This window comes from Taeniopygia guttata, chromosome 1 (genome assembly GCF_048771995.1).
Source record: "Taeniopygia guttata chromosome 1, bTaeGut7.mat, whole genome shotgun sequence".
Taxonomy (NCBI): domain Eukaryota; kingdom Metazoa; phylum Chordata; class Aves; order Passeriformes; family Estrildidae; genus Taeniopygia; species Taeniopygia guttata.
In genome coordinates, this window is record NC_133024.1 from 56,806,736 (window position 1) to 56,821,101 (window position 14,366).

A 14,366-nucleotide genomic window follows, 5' to 3' on the forward strand; every position below is an offset into this window, starting at 1 on the left:
AATATAGTACACGTAGTTTCTGGTATATAATGTTTGTACCATCCCACTGAGGGGCAGAGCCCCGCACACTGCCCTGCAGGACAGACCTGCGGCAGGGCAGCAGAACTTGTTATAGATAAGCAAAAATAAACAACCTTGAAAACAGCACAGACGAATTATGGCTTCTTCTTTGGCAACGGGGCAGAAAGACAGAGACTTTCTACAATCTCGGAATCACCAATACCCACAGATTCCGACACTCAGGCACCAGGAGGCAAGGGCTGCAGAGGTGGCATCTCTGAGAAACTGGGGCTGGTTCCCCATATGCCCAGCTAGTTCCAGCCATCTGACAGACCCATGACAGGACACAGCAGAGCCCCTCAGCAGAGATGGTGGCATCTCTGGGAAAACACTTCTAAGAAAGGGCAAAACACTGCATGACAGTGGAGTGAGGGTGAAAGTGTGAGAGACAGTCCTGTGGACACCAAGCTGAGAGAAGAAAAGGGGAGGAGTTGCTCCAGCAGGTAGAGCAGAGATTTCCCTCAGCCTGCGAAGAGGACTAAGGTAAAGTAGATATTTCTATGCAGCCCATGGAAGAGGCTATGCTAAAACAGGTAAACATGCTTTGAAGGAAGCTGAAGCTCATGCAGAAGAATACATGGAACGGAGGAAGAGTGTGGAGGAGAAAGAAATAACAGCAAAGAGCTGTTATGGGTTGGCCTCCAACCTCACATTCCTCATCCCTCTGTGCCATCTGAGAAGCAGGGTCATGTGAGAGGAACAAAGTTGAGCCTAGGAAAAAGTGAAGAGGGGATGTCAGTTTACTTTTCATTTTTCTCCTAGATCTATTTTAATTGTCAATAAGATAAAGTTCTTTTTCCCCAGACTTTTTCTTTGAGTCTGTTTTGCCTGTGATCATAACTGGTGAATGATCTCCCCATCCTTATTCTATGAGATTTTTCATTGCCATTCACCATCCTTATTCTATGAGATTTTTCATTGCATCTTCTCCCCTCATCCTGCGGGAGAAGGAGAATGAGACAGATGCTGGGTGGTACAAGTAAAACATTCATGTCCATCCTCTTTATTCAAACTTTAATTCATATCCCACAGGAAGGACCTTGAGCTAGGGGTGAACCTACTTCCTTTTTGAAATATTCAGAATTACTCAGGATCACAGTATCCTACATCTCAGGTGAGTTTATCTGTGCAACACATGTAATGAAAAGTGTATGTTATCACTGAGATGCTTTTTACCCAATGAAAGTAGAAATTGTGGTTACACAATATGGCTGCACCAGCAGCAGTCCTACTTTTCAACACAACAGAGCAAAAGAAGAAAACAATATTGCAAGCATTTAATCAATCTTCTTCCTGGACAAATAAATACTAAAAAATAGTCTGGATCACAAGGGATGCCAAACCCAGTAAAATCTAATATTTGGAAAACAAACCCAAAAAATGTTATGTTTGTGTTCAAGATCTTGCTTCATGTAAGAAAATGAACTTGTCTTTATAACAATATATCCAAAATCCTGTCTTGGGAGTTATCCTTTTGGCTCAGCCTGAAGCACATAAGCCTACTCTCATATTCAGGCTTCAACACGGAAAATGTGAACAAAAGACAAGCTTAGACTCAACTGAAGGTTAGGGCCAGTACTTATAATATAGGGTAGAAATTGCTATTGATTTTTCTTTTGCCATTTAACCAAAATCCTTTTGAATTTGGTTAGGTCACATAATTTTGAAAAATAAAACATACTCCACTCATATGATCAGAATATGCCTTTTCAGACTTTAACTAGATACACTGTAGAATATCTTGTACAAACCTTATTTTTGTTCCTTGTGTCAACACTGCCTGGAATTACTTCATGATTACACTTTCAAGACACAGAGGTAATTCTAAGATTTTCTCTGAAGATTTTAATATGCTAAAAGAATTTGAAAAGATAAAAAAGTCTCTAATATTTAAGACCAATGTCTATCTAACCCTGCATCCTGTCTCTGAAGTAGTCAGTAAGGGATAAAGAAAATAATTTAAACACAAACAACTGAAAGCAAGACAAACCAGAAACCCACAGTACTAAAGTGGAATAAACTCTCTCTTTGTTATGTCTTTTCAGCTTCTGGCAATATACCCTTTAAAGATTTCCTGAACTGGAGAATCACTTCATCATGTTTAATAGCTCTTGACGCTTTTGTTTCATTAATTTGTATAATCACTTTTTAAAAGCCATTTATGCACGTGGCCTCCACAATATTTTGTGGCAATCAGTTCCACAATGAAATGGTGTGACCTGTGAAATTTTTTTTCTGTCACTTGTAGACTTGTCACCTAATAATTAATCATCTGCATGTAATTCTGATTGGGATATATTCCCCTTTTCCATGACGTTCTTGCCTTTATATATTTTTATTGTGGTCTTCCTCAGTTATTATTTTATTTTGCTTCCTTCTTTTTTTTCTTTTATTCTCCCTCCTAACACTCTGAACGCATTTAAATTGTCCTTGGACATAAGCTGTTCTCTACCTCTGATCATTGTTGTCAGCCTTCTCTGTACCTTTCTTAGTTCTCATATATCCTTTCAAAATGAGGGATTAGAACTTTATATTGTATTCCAGATGCAAGTGCCATCATAAAGTGAATTTCTGTGGATCTCTATGGTTATTTAGTATTTCATATTTTCTTCTGAAATCCCTCCTTAATAATTGCTAACATTCTGCTTGCCTTTGCAACCACTGCAGGGTATTGATCTGATGTTTTGTGAGAAATATCCAATGACTACAAAATCCTTTTCTTGGACTGGAGTTATGAATTTAGAGTCCATTGTAGTATTTGAGCATTTACTACTGTTTAAACCATGCTGATTGCTTTATACTTGTTGACATGAAATTCCATACTACATTATATCACACAGTCAGTGAGTCTCTGAAGTTTTTTTTTCTGAAGCTCTTTGCAATCAGCTTTAGTTTGGTGTCTCTTGAATAATTAAACAAATAATTAAGAACTGTAGCATAACATATACACAAGAGTACTGAACAAAGATAGGACAGACATTTCTTAACATTTCACTGCTCAGCTTTGCATGTTTAATGTTCTTTTAGTATTTTAAATCTAAGGTTTAAAAATTTAGTTATAATGTCTCAAGTGGACATCAGCAAATAATTATGTGTACACACACATGATACACAAGTATCATCACTACAATTAAAAAGACTAACATTTATCAAGGTATTAGAAATACCTTAAAGAAGAAGAAAAGAGCACAACTTAACATAAAAATGCTAATAAAGACACAGAGAAGCATCCACTCAGTTTAAAAAGATCTTGTACTGCCATTTTTCCTAGACCTTGTCGCATACAAGGAAAATGTCTGAGTAGCAGTGAGTATTCTTCCATTAAACACGAGTAACTGTTGTATTGTAGTCAACACATCTTCATTTCAAGGTACGTTTTCAAAACCCCTGACCTTTACTGTAAAAAAAAAAAAAATCAAAGAAAGGAAGAGTAAATTCTTTTATTCAGGCTTGGAGATTTTCAATGTTGTATGATTGACATGGAAAAAAAAATTATGTTGTACAATTCTGTGGCAGACAGGCCCAGGGCTATTCAGATGAAAGAACTAATAACCATGCTGGCAAAAGAAATTTCTTATTAAAACCTTGTTAAGGAACTACAATAATTCATTAAGGGTTATATCATTATAAAAATCCATCATTGTTATAGACTGTTTCCTGGGGCTTCAGTTTAGTAAAGTTTGACGTGCCCTTTATGCTCCAAAATTAGGTAAAGCTAAAAATGATTTATGCACCGAAAATGTTAAAGATTTTATAAAGCACAAAAATAACTATGCACAGCTTCCTAACCTTGGCATAGTACCTCAGGGGTTCACAGCATAAGAAAAAAATGTCTTTTAAAATTGACTGTTTAAAGCCTTGTGTATTCAATGGGTGAAAACCTGCTTACATTAAAAACAGCAGGACTGCAAATGTCTGCAGTGGGAATAAGCTATTTCACATGGAAAAATAATTTGAGAATAACTAAAGGTAACATCAAAATGGGCTTATGAGATGAGACCAAATTAATTTAAAAAATGAAGATAATAAGAAAAAAAAAGAATTAAAAAACCCCATCAATATGTGCAACTGTGATTTAAAAAATATCATGGGCTAAGGCTCAATAGGTATTTTCAGGATTAGATTCTGTCCTTGTTCCATGCATATTTTCACTTCTAGCTAAAATTATGGAAATAATCTCCTCCAAGCAAAAAATCTGGTATATTATCTAAAACGAAATTAGGAAAACTGCACCAAATGAAAAGATTATTTAAGGTTCCCTACAAGACGTAATGAGTAAAAAACGTGTAAATTTTTGCCTGAATAGCAAGTTGAGGATAACACCACATTATCCATTGAGGTCACCAGCAGCGCCATAGTGATGCGGGCTGCAGAGTTCAAATTCCATCCAGGACAAACTACTCTGAACAGAGCTGCAGAAGAATGTCTGTCAGTGGCATTGGTTCATGATGAAATGGGTTGTTTGGACCTCATCTTATAGTGAGCAGTGTTACAAATGAACACTGGCCAGTCCCTCACCAGTCATCAGCCAGATGTTTATATCCACAGTTATGCACTTTTTCATATGCATCATTAAGACCCATTTAGTTTAATTCAATGCTCAGTTTTATTACATGCTCAAGTCACAGTACTTCTAGAGTATCCAGATTAGTAATTTTTGCAGTTAATGCTGAAATTAATAGAAGTATATCACACTAATTGGCGTGCTTCTTGGCTTTGTTGCTGGCAGACCAAGTGATGAATGGGTTGTTGAAACTGAAATAACCTCTTACTTTTGAGATGATCCTTGTCAACTAGAATTGAATACACTGGAAAAGAGAGCACTGTTGTTGCATTAGCTGCACTATATTTTTGGAAGATGGCTCATTTTTCTCTCCACAGACAGGACACTGACAGACATTCTTTGTAAATACTAAATTTACACATGGCTATTTTTTTATGCTCTTGGTGAAAATGTAAAAGTGATGCCATGCATCTACATCTAGAAAATCTTACTTTGAGCAAACATGCACATATAAAGACAATAATTTCTTAAAATAACTGAAATCTTAACAACAGAATCATTATTAATTAGGGTCTAATTTTTATGGAAAAGGAAATAATAGAAATATAGTTGAAATTTCTTTATGTGCACTTCCTATTTTCTAGCCTTTTTCTTGGTGGTGCTATCACTTCCCCCTGCTCTTGGAAATCCTAAAGCTGATGGTTTCATTCTGGTGTGGGGTGGGAGGATGTTTTAACACTAGACTCCTTTTCCAGAAAAAAAATGTGATATTTGTTCTGATTGTGTCTTTCTCCTCATTCTAGGGTCCACGTGGTGTCGTTTTTCTGTTTGGCAATATGCTTGAACACTTTTCCCTTATTGCTGCACGGTTGGATTTACTATCTTTGACACCTCTAAACTCAGTCTTACACGGCTTCAGGTCTGCCTTTCTGTAACTTACTGATTGAATTGTTTATTCATTTTGGATCTCCAATGCCAGCCTGCACTCAGTGCCTTATCATTCCACTCCTGTGTCCTCTACTCTGCATTCTGCATTCCCACATTTCAGGGACTCTGCTGTAGTACCAGGCCTGTATTTTTCTACATTACAGTGTTGGAGTAGAATATGTTACAGCTAAACTGAGGGAATAAATGCTGCAGGAGGATCAAGACCAGTTCATGCAAAGCAGGCCTGACAAGCCTCAGTCCTGAGGTTTTGCAAATTCACTGCAAATCTTATGGTCTGGTTCTTACAGCAGTAGGGCTACAGGGTAACAGTGCATCCTGTCTGTATTCCATTCAAGGGATCTTCAAACATGAAAACAATTCTCAGAGGTTTGTGTGCTTCCTCTGTGAGGGCAAAATAGATCTGTGAATGTTCCCATAAATACACAGATCCCCACCTTTTATGGTGTAATTTCAACCCCACGATTCTTTGTAATATGTGTTTCTTTGGCATGAGGATTTTTTTTTTATTTTAACCAGAAAGCAAAACAGCTGACATTTCAGATTTTTCAGATTTAGAAAGAAGTAGGCAATAAAAAAAAAAAAAAAAAAATCTCCCTTCTTCCTCTGACATTTACCCTAGAAGAGATATTTGACATCAGGGGCAGGATGTATGGAAGGATGGCACAGGGAACAAAAGGGAATAGATTACTGGTCAGGTCTGAATGTAAATTAAATGTAGATACTGGGGTCTTTCTGGTTTCTTTGAAGGTCCAAAGTTGATACCAGATGTAATATTCCTAATAACCCATTCCTGACATTAGATTCTTCTTTTCCCTGGCAATATTTTTAAATGAAATAGGTAGTGCCACCTGCTGTAAATGTTTAAGCCTTTCTCTCTCAAACCTCTCTGAAAATGAATAGGCTCATTTATTTTAATGTAACTCCTTTTAGTATGTAATCTAAGCTGCCCAACTCATCAGCAGAATGGTAGGTAAAACAATGTATAGAATTTTCACACATAAGGAAAATTTGTCTGTCCAATTTAAAAAATACAGACTTCCTGCTTTTTCATAATTATATGGGAATAATTCTGATTTCTGCTTAACTGCTGTTTTGCTCTCTTTGCTGGTGGCCAGCTGGTGTGGACTCGGTTCAATGTATTCAGTGTTAAATGTTAAGGCCCTGTGTGGTTGCATCCTAGTTATTTAGTTCAGTTAAGTTTCCAGATGAATAAATGCAATAAGAAGGTTGTGGCACTTCAACCTCCACAGCATGTTTTGTCTCACCTGTGCAAAATGAAGAAATAGTTAGGACATGCTGCAGTCTCTGAATTCCCCTTGCTCTGCGGAGAATTGTGTAAATCTGAGCAAATGCACATTTTATGCAGCTTTACAATCAGGAGATAACAATAAGCAAAAGTTAACAAAGTTTATGATTTTAGCCACTGTTATTCCAAAAAAGGTCCACGTCTTAATTCTGAGCAATGGAAAAATGGACACAAGATATTTTTCTAAGGACTTACATATGTCAGGAATGGGAAACAGATATTTATTGTACTCTGCTATGGCTGAACTTAATATTATATTGATATAACATAGATATGGCAGATATGGTAACCACTCAAATGGTGCTATCTCATATTATTATCTTCCTTAAAAGAGATGAGTTTCAATTTTGTGGAAGGTATTTCACTGTAACTATGGTGAACCATAACTCAGGTTACTCAGCATAATCTGTATAGGATTATTTTCTCTAACTGACCTTATGTTACACATCTTCCAAATAGGCTTGATGCTGCTCCTCTAAACTGTGTTTTGCTCCAACAATATTTAGGCCAATGTTTATTTTCAATAGGTTGACTACACCAGTTTTTGTTTTTCATATTACTGTCTCAGCCAAATATGTCCACAGTCTGAACCAGGCTAGCTGCTCAGGCATATGGCTGTCACCATTTCATGTAGCCTGCATCACACATAGGCTATGATTCAGAGCTAAAAGGCCACAGGGCAGCAAATCTCAGATGCATTAGCCATCCCAGTAAATCTGTGACTCACTAAGTTGTTTCACCTTCCTGTGGTATTGCTGGCATCTTGAGCTCTGCCTATGTGATTTGTTGTTGTTCATGACAAAAAACTGTCAAAATGAATATACAGTTAACCACCAAAGTCTGTAACTGACCTGAGTCACTCTCTGTCCTTATTAGCACCCCTCCTTCCATCAATGACTAAGTCTCTGCTTTCACTAGAGCCTGAGGAGTTCTCTTCCTTAAAGACCAAATTGTTTCCACAAACCATCTGTCACCAGCTGAATGCCTGTTTTTCCCCAGTTAACAGCAACTAGTGCTACTCCAGCTGTAAATCGTTGATGTCGTTTCAGAGAATTTTGTCATTAATCCTTTCTTCTGTTTCTATCACTTCATCATAGGAGCATATTTTTTTGAATTCAGGGGAAATTTTATTACACTGGGAGATTAACAGATCAGCTTTCCCCATTCCAATTTAAAAGAAATTAGCGACTTTTTACCTTCCTTTCTTCTTTGTGCTAATCATCTGAGCTGAAGAGTATCTGCAATCATAGAATTGTCTAGTTCTATGATTCCCTTCCTTTTCTCTTATTCTCTTTGGTCTTGTTTCCCTTGATTATTACCACAAGGGGTGTATTTGGCATGGGCAGGAAAGAAAGTGAAACGCAGCATCCTCCAGCAACACCTTCCTGTACTTAAGTTCTTAATTGTTTCAAAACAAAAACCACCAAAACAAGTCCAGAAGAACAGAAAATGTTTGATTTGTTTGTTAGAGCCAGAAGCTATGCTTTTTTGCAAAACAAATACATATCTGTCTTGCTGAGCCAAAACCAAACTCAGTAGGAGGAAAGTCTAGATTTACTGACAGGACCGCAACTGCTCTGCAAATGTGAATTATCACAAAACCATTTAGAGCTGATTTCATATACTGACCTAATAATTGATTTGAATTCCAGGAATGCTATAAAAATCAGTCATGTCTCAAAGGGGATTCTGACTTCCTTTTGTTTTCTCTGTCATCTTTGGGAACATGCTGTATGTACATGATACCAAAGTAAGAATGATTTTTTTTCATGTCACAGGGCAGAAAATAAGAAAAATAGAAAGAAAGGAACAAAAATATCAAAAAAGAAAACAAAAAAGGATATCTTAGTGTTTATAAATGCCTTTTTTTTTTTTTTTTTTTTTTTTTTTTTTTTGCCTTAAACAGGCAAAGTCCTTGAAAAGTTGAAGTTGGACAAAAGCAAATATCATAGATAGCTGCAGTCACACAGCAGGTATGTGGAATTCACAGCTGCTTCTTTCTCTGGAGTAAGACATGCAGCACTAGAAACAGCAACAAGCTTTTAGCAAAGATGTCACAGATCAGCAGTTTTATCAAAGGCCCAGACGAGCTGCAGAGAATTTCCCATCCCACCACCCCATTTCAAAGAAGACACATAGAAGCATCTAGAGAATCAGAGACAACATTCCCATAGAGCTTCTTATGACAAGTGCTGTCAAAACCACATGGAAATATATCCTCTTTGATTTACCTTCATGCTTGTTTGCTAATGTTTTTTGAAAGGTCTTTTCCTGTGGGGTGTTTGGTTGGTGGGCTGCCTTTTTTTTTTTTTTTTTTTTAAATAAATAACCCCTTTTCTGATAAGGTTCAGGCAAATTAAACTGTGGGAGTAAAGACGTAGATTCCTCCAAATGTCAGCTTCTGTCTGGTACAGAAGTTGAATAACTGAAACTAGAAATAATAACAAAAAGCTTTCATTTAAATTATTTGTCCTCTGACATAAACACAGAAAAAAATCCAGTTAGATAAATCAGTTCTTGAAATTAAATTTAACATATAGTATTTCATTTAAAAAATTGTCCTTTCCCTTTCCCTAACAACTGCAACAAAAAATATCTTTTTGACCATAGCTTGTAGAATTTGTAAAAATTAAAATCCAGTGTTTATTACACTTCCTGCCTGGAGATGCTGCAACTAAAAAACAAAAAAAATAAAATCAAAACCAAACCAAACAAACCCACCCCACCCCAAACCAACTAAAAAAAAAAAAAAAAAAAAAACAAAAAAAAAAACCCAAAAAAAACAAAAAAAACCCAAAAAAAAAACCCCAAAACCCAACACACAAAAATCCCCAAACAAAAAAACCCAAAACTTGAATAACAGAAAACAATGAAAGGAAGGAGGTTGTTTCTCAATTTTCTGTACTGATAAAATTACTGTATTTTCTACTCTAGAAAGACAACCCTGGAATTTTTAAAAGAACAACAGACAGTCAATCAAAGTGGCTGTCCCAGGCCTGAACTGTAGAAATGCTTTGTGTGGGAGCTGCTGGCATTTCCAGCGCACAATGGGAAGGGAGCTTTGTGTATCCTGTTTCTATCATCTACCTTTAGAGGGTTTTGATGACTTCCCTTGCCAGGCCAGCTGCCGCCAAACTAAAAAATACATCTGCATGTCCAAGTGCAGGTGGGATGATGTCCCACAAAAAAATTTACTGCTTTATTTGTTTCTTAATAATTTGCGATTTTGTTATTCATTTTTCTGTTTAATGAAGTGCCCATCCAATGCCCTAGGTAAATGTGCACAAAAAATGAAACAATCCCATCAGTGTTTCCTGAGGACTAACCAAGCAGCTGGTCTGAACAGAAAGAGCTTTCACTGGGATCCTGACTGCTCCCCAAGCAGCTCCTTTCCTCCCACAAAGGTGCATTTCAGCAGACCTGCTGGAAGTCTCATGTGACATATAGACTCCCCAGACAAGCCAGTCTTTAAAATCTGCTTTTAGTTCCTCTGGCAGCTCTGCTACCCAGAGATTTCTGAGCTTCTGTTCTTTGCTCTCATGCAGAGTGGGATGGTGGTCAGGAAAAACGTGGAAAAACAGAACAATGGCACATTTCAACGTGGAAGTGAAGATGAGCAGAGGGAGTTAAAAGGTGATATTTTTAGGAGACAGGAGGACACAGGTGTCCTTTTGTATTAAGTAAAAAATAAGTTCTTTAAAACATGCTTTTGCCTTTGCTCTCCTAATCAGCGTGCATGGGAATTAAACATCTGGAGCTATGGTGTGTCTGAAGTTTGAAGTTCATTTCAAAAGAAACCAACTTTTTAAAGTCCATCCCCTTGTGTCTGATTTGAGTGCCTTCTGAAAAATAAGCAATAAGACAGCTAAGGACAAGTTGACTTCTCTTTGCTGGAGAGGATTATCCATGTGTTTTGAGGTTCATGCAGGGATAGAAGTTATTTGTGTCTTCACATTATAAAAGCCAAGTCAGTTCTGATTGTAGTAGTGATTTAGCAGCAGGTTTCCTTATCTTAATATTCAATACTTATATTGATATAAGCTTAGTACGAATAGTTTGGTGGAAGGGAATTTAGATCCAGATTTAATTTCCCTGAATGTAGGTGTCTAAAAGAAAGATAAATATATACATTTCCTATGTACTTAACAGAGATTTAATCAATATAGCCAATGAAGCCTGGAGAGCAAATCAAAGGTCCAGCGTTTAAAAGTCTACCTGATATAAGAGTGAGTTGAATTACTCTCAGGATCTTCAGATTGTCCTGATCTACAGCCTCCTCCAAAACTACTAGAGGACGACAGGATGCTCTTGTCCCAGTTCTCAGCAATGCACTTGCATATGAACATGAAGTCCATTGCCTGTAAAGTCCTTTCTTTACGCCCTTGGCATAGTGAGAGGAGGCCAAGGCTACTGGTAAAATACAAAGTTAGAGGCAGCCTGGCTTTAGAGCAGCACTCCAACACTCACCTCCCTATTTAGGTTCCAAAAGAAATTAGTGATATTTTCAGAAGGCCTGAGTACTGTCAGTTCTGGGTGAAATCATTCTCACAGGATAGGGGAAGTTTTAAAATTTGTTTGGGCAGCAAGTCTAAATTTTAAAATGTAGCCATATTTATTTAAAGTTTAAAATAATGGTATTTGTGAGTCATACTGACACCCAATGGTGTGAATCAGACAATGGGAAATTTTCAACATTACAGAACTGCATCAAACTTATAATCAGAGCAATATTGTAAAAAATGGGGGAAAAGTCATGTAAAAGAATCAATAACCTATTTCAGGAATAAAAATACAAAATTATAGTTTTACACACATTTAAGTGATTGTAATGGACAAGAAATTTTATGAGAAAACTTTAAACCTTAAAGATTTTATTCCAGCACCACCTAATATCCAGTTTGTTGATGTCTAGGCACTCAATGCCCTGCATAAGCTCAGTAAGTGAAATTCAGGACAACCTTGGGATTTTTTCTGTGTTATGGCAAAGAGAAGACTGAAGAACCATTTTGTGTGTATCTAGGGCAAAGGAAACAGTAGTATACAAATGTGGACAGAGGAAGGGAATGGCTGGAAAAGAAAATGTATGGCTATGGGGTTTTCCAAAGTTATATTTGAGTCTCAATGTGTAGATAAAGAATCACACCACAGGCATCTCATTGTTATGTTAAAAAAACTCTGGAAATATATATCTGCCCACATATCAAGATTGCTGTTAATAGTGAACAGAAATGGTCTGGAGATTCTGTAATCATACTTACATACATATACAACATGTGCACACACACATGCAAATATTACTTACAGTTAGAGGTGTATTTAATTTGGTTCTTCTCTGGTTCTGGTATAAACCAGAATTACCTGGTAAAGTCAGTGGAGCTCTAAGTGTCAATGGGATGACAATAAAGGAAGTTTTATTCCTGGTTATGAGGGTTTTCCTTCCTGCCTGCCTTCCTGCCTCCCTCCCTCCCTGCCTTCCTTTTTCCTGTTGTGAAGCTGAACCTAAATGCTTCAAATATTCATTTGAATAATGAAAATTAAAAACAAGTTCTAGCATATAATTGTTCTTTTCCTTCAGCTATGAAGTAAATGTCACATGCACTGTGCTCTTAACTTCAGTATTGCTTATAATGGCACAATTTGTTATTTATTGCATTACAAAAAAGCAAGTAGAGTTAATCAGAACTCATTGGTATAAATAAGAGGAGAATCAGTTTTTGAAAGGTAACATCTTGCTATCTGTTACATAGCTGTCAAAATGGATGAAAAAGCCCTGTTATGTTCCTCCAGACCATGTACCTTTAAAAGCAGAACTGTCAGTGATTGATGGCATTCCAATGAAAGATACAACACTTATAATGCAGCTACATGTGTGCACATCTCTCTGTACATCAATGTCATTTAGGCATGAATGTTGTAAATTGACCCAAGCAGGTTTATTCTGCCAAAAAAACTCCCAAAAAGCAGCCAAACAAAACCCCCCTTGAACCCCACTGAAAACCACAAGCAAACAAATAAAAAAGAATTGCATGTCAAATACATTTAAATATAAAATATAGTAGGTATCTACTAGAGATTGTGCTAGTTTTAAAATTTCAGTGTCGAAAATAAGACCACTCAAGCCACTCCAAAGTGTGTGGCTCAAGCCAAATAGGACTTTCAATAGTGCCTATTACTAGGAAAGATATTTCACTTTGATTTCACAAAAGAGGTTCTGGGAAAAAAAACCAGGGGGAATCAAAAAAATCAAATAAATAAAATAAATTAAAAAACAAACAAACAAACAAAAAAAGAACCTCCCAAAAAAACCAAACTCACCCAAACCAAACAAAAAGTGAGAAAAAAAGTTTCTAAAATCTTTGAAAGAGATTTTATCTAACAGTTTAAGAATTTACCTAGGATGACATAGACTCAAGTTAAATCTGCTCTCGTTCTAAGTTGTTTTGAGTCTTCAACATTCAAAAGAAGGACTTTATGAATAGTCCATCCTGAATACTTTTATGATATAAGCTGATACAGGATATATTCAGTATTTCTTGTCTTTAGAGGAGACATAAAAATAGTTTTTGAAACTAAAGCAGGAAATTTTGTTGGAGTTGAACTTGTAATCAAAGTCAAAAAAATTAATTTTGGAGCAATTACTTTAAATTTTCACCCACTCCTTGCATTTTATGCAATGTGATAAATGATGGAATGACTGCTTCTGAATATCTTCCAAGTTGACGGCTAAGATAGTCTCCTGTACAAGAGCTCAGTGACAACATTGTCTCTAGCTTTTTGACCTTCAAGGGAATTAGTGAAGTGTTTCTTACGGCATGACTTGCTATTCATTTTGTACAGGCAAACAAGACTGGAGGAGAGTGAGCATGGGAAACTGGTAAAGGGACCCAAAAAAATTGAAGTTAAAAACAAAGGGAAAAAGATGGAAGAGGAATTGAACAGCATAAGCAAAACTTATGCCCTGTTTTTTCTTTTTGTCTGTAACAACAATTTCCCCCATCCTTATCTGCCACAAAGCAAACAAACAGACTTCTGGAAAGATGGAGCAAAAAGCAGGGCTGACAGTTCTGCAGCCAGCTCAACAGCAGTAGAGTCTTTACTGGGTGCCATCTGCAGCACAAAAACCAAGATGTGTTTCCTTTTTAAGACTTCTTATGAAAACAACTTGAAACTAGTAATGATTGATGTCTTTTATCAAACACACATAGCTAATCCAACAACTGGATCTTTCACATTTATGTGGCATTTTCAGGCTAATGAACAACAATTAAAGCCGGACACTGGGACATTTGCTTTTTTATCATAATTCACTAAGGGCTGGAGCTTTAGTCATCACATCTTCTAAAGCTTTACAATTTTTTCCCTATGACTATAAATGAGTTTTTTATTCTGCAGATTTTAAGACTTTGGTAGAAGTCTTTTTGTTGCTATTGTTCACAGCTGAAGGAGAAGGTTATTTGTTTTACTAAGATAAGGTTTCTAAAACATCCTGCTTTAAAAAATAGAGCAAAAACAGATGATGTTTTCTCTCTTTTTCTAGTTATCTATTAT